We start from the raw sequence: 7500 nt of genomic DNA on the forward strand, positions 1-7500 counted from the left end.
GCTAGGATTGGCAAATGACCCAGGCTAGGATTGGCAAATGACCCAGGCTAGGATTGGCAAATGACCCAGGCTGGAATCCGGGTCGCCGGTGTAGCAGGCCAGTGCCCTACCGTTTCAGCCACAGTAGGGCCGAAAGCATTACTTGAAAACTACATAGCTGTTCTCAGATGCTTTCCCCTTGCTTAAATTATACATCATTCTTATTTTTTATAATTTTTTTTAATGTTTATTTTATTTATTTATTTATTATGTTTTATCTTAATGTTTGAAATGGTCTTTGACTGTAATTTATTTCCTTCTTTCTTCTCTGTTTCCTTTCTTTTTGCATTTGTTAATCTTGTGAAGCACATTGAGTTGCACCTGTGTATGAAATGCGCTATACAAATAAACTTGCCTTGCCTTGCTAAAACCCTGCAAAAAAAAAGAGTGTACAAAACACCAAAAGTGAAAAAAGATAGAGGCAGACGATAGTGAGAGACAGGGAAAGAGAAAATGAAAGTGTGAGAGAGAGAGAAAGAAAGAGAGAATCCCACTTGGCTGCTCCAGCGTGTTGGCAACTCCAAGAAGAAGAAGAAGAGGAAGAAGAAGAGGAGGCTGGCTGGCTGCTGCGGGCCACGTCTGCTGTCGAGACGGATGGGGGAGACAATCCGTCACTCATCCCCGCAGGGGAGGCCTCCATTGGCCCGCTAATCTGCCAGTTTGCACAGACGTCCCGGCGGGAGGCCTTTGACTGGCTAAGTGGGCCCTCCCAACACCCGCCCACCACCCACCAGTGGCAAGGCCTGCTGCTCAGAGGAGCCTTTTCTTTGTTTTATTTAGACAGGGGTGAGTGGGAAGGTACTGGTGGGGTGTTTCTGATGGTTTGTGCAGAGTGTGTGTTTGTGTGTTTGTGTGTGTGTGGGGGGGGTAATAGGGTGTGTGTGTGTGTGTGTGTGTGTGTGTGTGTGTGTGTGTGTGTGTGTGTGTGTGTGTGTGTGTGTGTGTGTGTGTGTGTGTGTGTGTGTGTGTGTGTGTGTGTGTGTGTGTGTGTGTTAAATAGTAAGAGATAACGATCTGTTTTTTTGTCATCTTTTCTATAAGTAATGAGTTTTTGAAACTCTGCTGAAAATCAGCAGTGAGACGCCTGGTGGGAGTCTGAGGCCTCACCAATCAAACTGTAAGTGTGTATTACTTACTGTAATATCTTTATATTAATACAATATGTCAATACGATCATTAATGAACTCCCTATGACAATTCTCAAACACATGGCTGAAGCCAATGCAATCTGCACTGTTTTTACCCTTTCACTGTGGTTTGGTGTACGGAGGTTGTCTGAGCACTGAACTCTATTGGTCCAACACAGTGGGTGCATTCCAATATGCAACCTTGCTTCCTCCACTTGTGCTTGTGGCCTCGCCCCGCCTCCTGGCCCCTCCTCCATGGAGAAAACAGTAAAGTTTCCCAGCTGTCAGGCTAGCCAGAACAACTTTTGGGGGACTGTTTTTCATTCACCATCCCAATTGCAAATGAGAAAAAGACTTTACAATTGAGCTTTTGCAAGATATTGAAATATAATGCTGTTGTCAGTGACATATTACTTCCTGGTACGAGGCCACAAGCACAAGTGGAGGAAGCAAGGTTGCATATTGGAACGCAACCAGTAATGCCTCTTTTCCACGGCCGTTTTCCTGGTAGGCCTACAGCTTGGCACAGCATGACTTGGCCGCAATGTTTTCCTTTTCGAAACTACACAGCTCAATTGTAAAGCAAAAAAGTGGCAGCCGAATCGTGCTGTGTCAAGCTGTAGGCCTACCAGAAAACCGGCAGTGGAAAAGAGGCATAAGTTGTCCCTATTGCACTTGCGTTTGTGTACTGTACTACCTATCTATAGGAGAGGAAGCAGAAAGCATTTTCATCCCCAGCCCAAGTAAGTAAGGCGGGTTTGACCTTTAGTGTAAACAGCAGCGAGTGCCAGCGATAGATCTGTGAACCGTTATATTCTCCTTGTCAGAGAGGTCAGGGTTTAATGCATGCATGAATTCCCCTACAACACGGTCTTTATCAACTGCTGTCAGTGCCCGGGGTAGAGAACAAATTGTATCTGATATTTATTCATGCTCTCCCAACAGGGGATCACTGGCCAGCATATAGAAAGCACGCACGCACTCCCGGCACGCAGGCACACACCCCCCGGTCGCAGGCACGCACCCCCGGACGCACGCACGCACGCACGCATGCACGCAGGCACGCAGGCACGCACGCACGCACGCACTTACATATGTATGCACGCATGCATGCATGCACGTTTGCAGACACACACACACACACACACACAGTGGTGTGAACCCAAGTGAAGGGCATGGGTTCACACACACACTTGCACGCCCTCACACACATACCTACACAAACAAACACACACACACACACACGCACATGCACATGCACATGCACACACACACACACACACACGCACATGCACACACACACACACACACACACACACACACACACACACACCACACACACACACATGCACACACACACACACACACACACACACACACACACACACACACACACACACACACACACACACACACACACACAAATGCTTTCAGTCTCTTTCTCTGGCACACACTCACTCATACACACAGAAACACAAACACATTCTCGCTCTCTCTCTCTCTCTCTCTCTCTCTCTCTCTCTCTCTCTCTCTCTCTCTCTCTCTCTCTCTCTCTCTCTCTCTCTCAGCACACACACACACACACACACACACACACACACACACACACACACACACACACACAAACTTTGTACAGACACTTGCTCTTCGCTCTTGCTCTCTCCCCCTCTCTCTATTAAACTTTACCTTGCTACATTTGGCAGCGAGACCCCCAGTGGAGTGGAATGTGTAGTGTGCAGTGTGCATCTCATCTCCTGCGAACCTCGTTCACAATGTTAAATGTTAAATGTTCATTTATACTGCATTTATTATTGTCCTTTGTTACCAGTCCATCACTGTTACCTGTCCTGTCTGCACTTTATGTCAGTTTGTATATGTCTTGTCCTGGCATGGTATAGAGAGAAAACGTAATTTCATTTTTCCTTGTATGTCTTGTGCATATGATGAAAGTGACAATAAAAAGCTGACTCTGTGCTTGCTGCTGTGGCTGTGATGGCAGCATCGGGGCGTGGGTGGACAAATGAAAACAATCCAGCAGCAGGCATCACATTATCCAAAACTGAACCCTTCCTGAACCTTCCCAAACATCTCTCTCTCTCTCTCTCTCTCTCTCTCTCTCTCTCTCTCTCTCTCTCTCTCTCTCTCTCTCTCTCTCTCTCTCTCTCTCTCTCTCTCTCTCTCTCTCTCTCTCTCTCTCATCTGCGTTGCTTTTTTCACAGAGTTTTCTTTTTCTCCTCATTGTTTTTCTTTCTTCTTTTTTTTTCTCTTTTCGAGAATCAGCGTGCACTAGAGTTACTGTTAACAACACAATGTGTCTGGAATGTGAGGATAATTTGTTATGCAAGACCATGTCTCGCTGCTCTAGCATCCTGTCTCACTTTCGCTTCTTTTCTCCCTCTCTACCACTTTCTCTTTCTCCGTCTGTCAGTCTGTCTGTCACAGACACACGCACACGCACACGCACACGCACACGCACACACACACACACACGCACACACACACACACACACACACACACACACACACACACACACACACACACACACACACACACACACACACACACACACACACACACACACACACACACACACACACACACACACACACACACACACACACACACAGGTGTATAACAACTGATCTGCCATATTTCCCAAAGTCAAAAGAACACAGCAGCACCAAGAGTCAAGCAGACTGACAGGCAAACAGACGGACAGACAGACAGACACAGAGAGTAGAGGCAAGAAGAGCAGAGAGGATGGTATGACAGAGACAGGCAGACAGACAGACAGACAGGCAGGCAGGCAGACAGACAGACAGGCACGCACTTCAGGCAGGAAAGGTGGGCTTTCAATCAGAGGGTAGGGGCAGATTCGAGGCTGGGGATGATGTTGTGGTGGTGGTGGTGGTGGGAGGTGCTGGTGGTGGTGGTGGTGGTGGTGGTGGTTGTGGGAGAGGGATTGGAGGCTGGGGATGATGTTGTGGTGGTGGTGGTGGTGATGTTGCGGTGGTGCACAGTAAATTGTGCAGTGTTAAAATAACACTTATAGAGTTAAAATTAACACTGTTCTAGTGTCTATTTGGTCCTGCTCCAGATCAGTGTTAAACACTGGTGTTAGATTTATAGTGTTAAGCTAACACTATAAAGAGTAAAGCAGTTTCGGGGAGCACCCTACTAACAATTTTTAGTTCTAAGAAGGTCCCTGGAACACAAGCCCTTGGTTCCAGTTTAGTTCTGGGTACGTCCCCAGAGAGTCATGTTTGGTTATTTTTCTGTTCTCACTTGGTTGGCAGCAAAGTTTAATTTTCGTTCCTAGAATGTTATATGTGTAGTTCCCATTCCGTTCCCTTATTGGTCTCTCACCGTCACTTTATTCCTGTTCATGTCATGTTTGTTCCCTTGCCATTCCCATATGGTTCCCTTAACCTTGTTGGTTGCATATTTGGTTCCTTAGACATGCTCCTGATGTTCCCCAACCTTGTTTATTATTGTGAATGTATTTTGGTCCTGCCCCACTATCTCTCACCATAGTTGAGGTACCCTGATCATGGTAATTAAGCACCTCCCATCCTCCACCATGACTGAATCACCCTGCGCCTGGCATCAGTTTGCCACACTGCTCTCTTCAGATAATGTTTAAAGTTGCTGAAAACATGTAAAATGTCTATATTTATATATAAGCCAATGCTGTACTGCACCACAATGTGAGAGAAATATCAACTGAGCATGTATAAACACAATCTAGTGGGGATTAATACCAAATGTTTTCCTTAATGAAGTTTAAAATATAACCATACCATCTACATCAAGTGCACAATGGAGCAAGCAATGTAACATGTGCTGTTACTCACTAGCTCACAAAGCAAGGCACAAGATGTAGCTAACAAATGCCATAAGCCAAAAGCGCCTTTAGCTTGCTTGCAAACATCAAGTGCACAATGGAGCAAACAATGTAACATGTGCTGTTACTGACTAGCTCACAAAGCAAGGCACAAGATGTAGCTAACAAATGCCATAAGCGCCTTTAGCTTGCTTGCAAAGCAGGTAAACAAGCGCTATGCTGTGCCATGCTGACCAGCCAGCAGGCAGGCAGGCAGGCAAATATTTAAAGCACTGTGACAGTCCAGGTTTATATACAGGCTCAAGAGTACCATGTGACCAGATTGATTAGGAGTTTTTTCAGGTGCAAGCAATTGAGTCATGATATACCAGCCCTAAGTAATTAGGTTTGGCCAGGCGCTGATGGACAGATTGGTTGTGAGGGGCCTGCTTGTTACCGGCAAAGGTGTAATAAGTTCTCAAGTTATTTCTTTCACTCAACACATCTTTTGTGTGATGTTGTGTGCACAGCCAAACCTTAGATCAACCCAACCAAATTGAGTTAAATGAATGAAATGGAATAATACAAAAATGATTGTGTAAATGATTAAATCTGGAGGAAATAATGTTACTAATATGTAGACGTATATGATTTAATCGGGTGGACAGTCATCATTGCTTATGCTCTGAACAACACAGTAAAACCGAACCGGAACCAATGGCTGCTTGGTTTTTACTGTAACCAAAGGGAACGTTTGTGGTAGATTTTGGTTTGGTAATAACCCCAACCTTTAGAGAACCAAAAGTCAAACGTTTTCTTTACGTTCTCTGTTACTGGGGCATACAATGGCACGGACAAACTCCATTACCTCAAGGAGGCAAGGGCTCTCTGGAGTACATCTAACTCCACACAATTTAACAACTTCATTTGTCACTGACACTGGAGAGCATCTCACTCCATTTGGTGTTGGAATTACTCCAATAGTGTTAATAAGCCTTAACACTGCAAAATTAACACTGGCAAATTTACTGTGTGGTGGTGGTAGGGGGTGGTGGTGGTGGTGGTGGTGGTGGTGGTGGTGGTTGTGGTGGTGTTGGGAGGGGGATTCGAGGCTGGTGGTGGTGGTGGTGGTGGTGGTGGTGGTGGTGGTGGTGGTGGTGGTGGGGGGGGGGTTCGAGGCTGGGAATGATGTGGTGGTGGTGGTGGTGGTGGGAGGGGGATTCGAGGCTGGGGATGATGTTGTGGTGGGTGATGGTGTTTGTTGTGGTGGTGGTGGTGGTTGTGGTGGTGGTGGGAGGGGGATTCGAGGCTGATGGTGGTGGTGGTGGTGGTTGTGGGAGGGGGATTCGAGGCTGGTGGTGGTGGTTGTGGGAGGGGGATTCGAGGCTGGCTGTGGAGGGACCTCCCGGTGAACTGTGCAGTCGCGAGCCGGGTCAGCGGGGCATGGCTGTCAGAGCGTGCCTGAAACAGGAACCCGGGAGTTCAGCCAGAGTTCACACAGAATGTGCCGGATTCGTTGTCCCTCAGACAAGCTCCTCCACTACTCCGCAGCCTACCACACACATGGATAGTGTACGCTCTGGCACGCAAGCACACACACACACACACACACACACACACACACACACACACACACACACACACACACACACGCACGCACACACACACACACACACACACACACACACACACACACACACACACTCACACACACACACACACACTGTATTTCTCTCTCTGTGTCTCTCTCTGTCTCTCTCTCTCTTTCTCTCTCTCTCTCTCTCACACACACACACACACACACACACACACACACACACACACACACACACACACACACACACACACACACACACACACGCTGGAATTTCCTTTCCCATGTGTCAAAATGGACGGCTTACGTGATCTTAGTCTTGAGAACCAAATTTAGCTTTGATTGGGTGAATAATATGTAGGCACAAAACATGAAAAGGCTTTCATTGAAGGCTAAAATAAACTATATTGAATGATAGATTGGAAGAAAGTTGAATTTAAGGGTGCTTTTGTGGGTTCTTGAAATGTTTGGGTCGTAAAAAGGCCACATCAAGCAGTATGTGGTTCTTCAAGAAGCGCTACATGTTTTCTGGTTTATCTATGTGTCAGTTGAGAACTTCAGATGTAAGACAATCAGCAATACTATCATAATTCAATGCCACACTAGTTTTAAAAATGAAAGTATACATGGGTTCTAAATGTTATTTCCCCTGGCTGAGCAACCCTGGCTGCGCACAACTGAACTTCTGATTGTTGGAAACTGCTGTCGGTCAAAAAATTACCTCACATGGTTGGCTGCAAGTGTCTTATAATACCTCATGGCTGTTGCTATGAGCATGTATGAGCATGTATATATATTTATGTCGATAGGTATAAAGCCTTATGAATGTATTATAATGCGTTATGCATGCATTTATAGCGTCTTACGAATAGCAAGTTCATAGAAAGTGTTGCCCACTAAACTATATAAAGTAGGC

The sequence above is a fragment of the Engraulis encrasicolus genome, chromosome 14, assembly GCF_034702125.1.
Source record: "Engraulis encrasicolus isolate BLACKSEA-1 chromosome 14, IST_EnEncr_1.0, whole genome shotgun sequence".
Taxonomy (NCBI): Eukaryota; Metazoa; Chordata; class Actinopteri; order Clupeiformes; family Engraulidae; genus Engraulis; species Engraulis encrasicolus.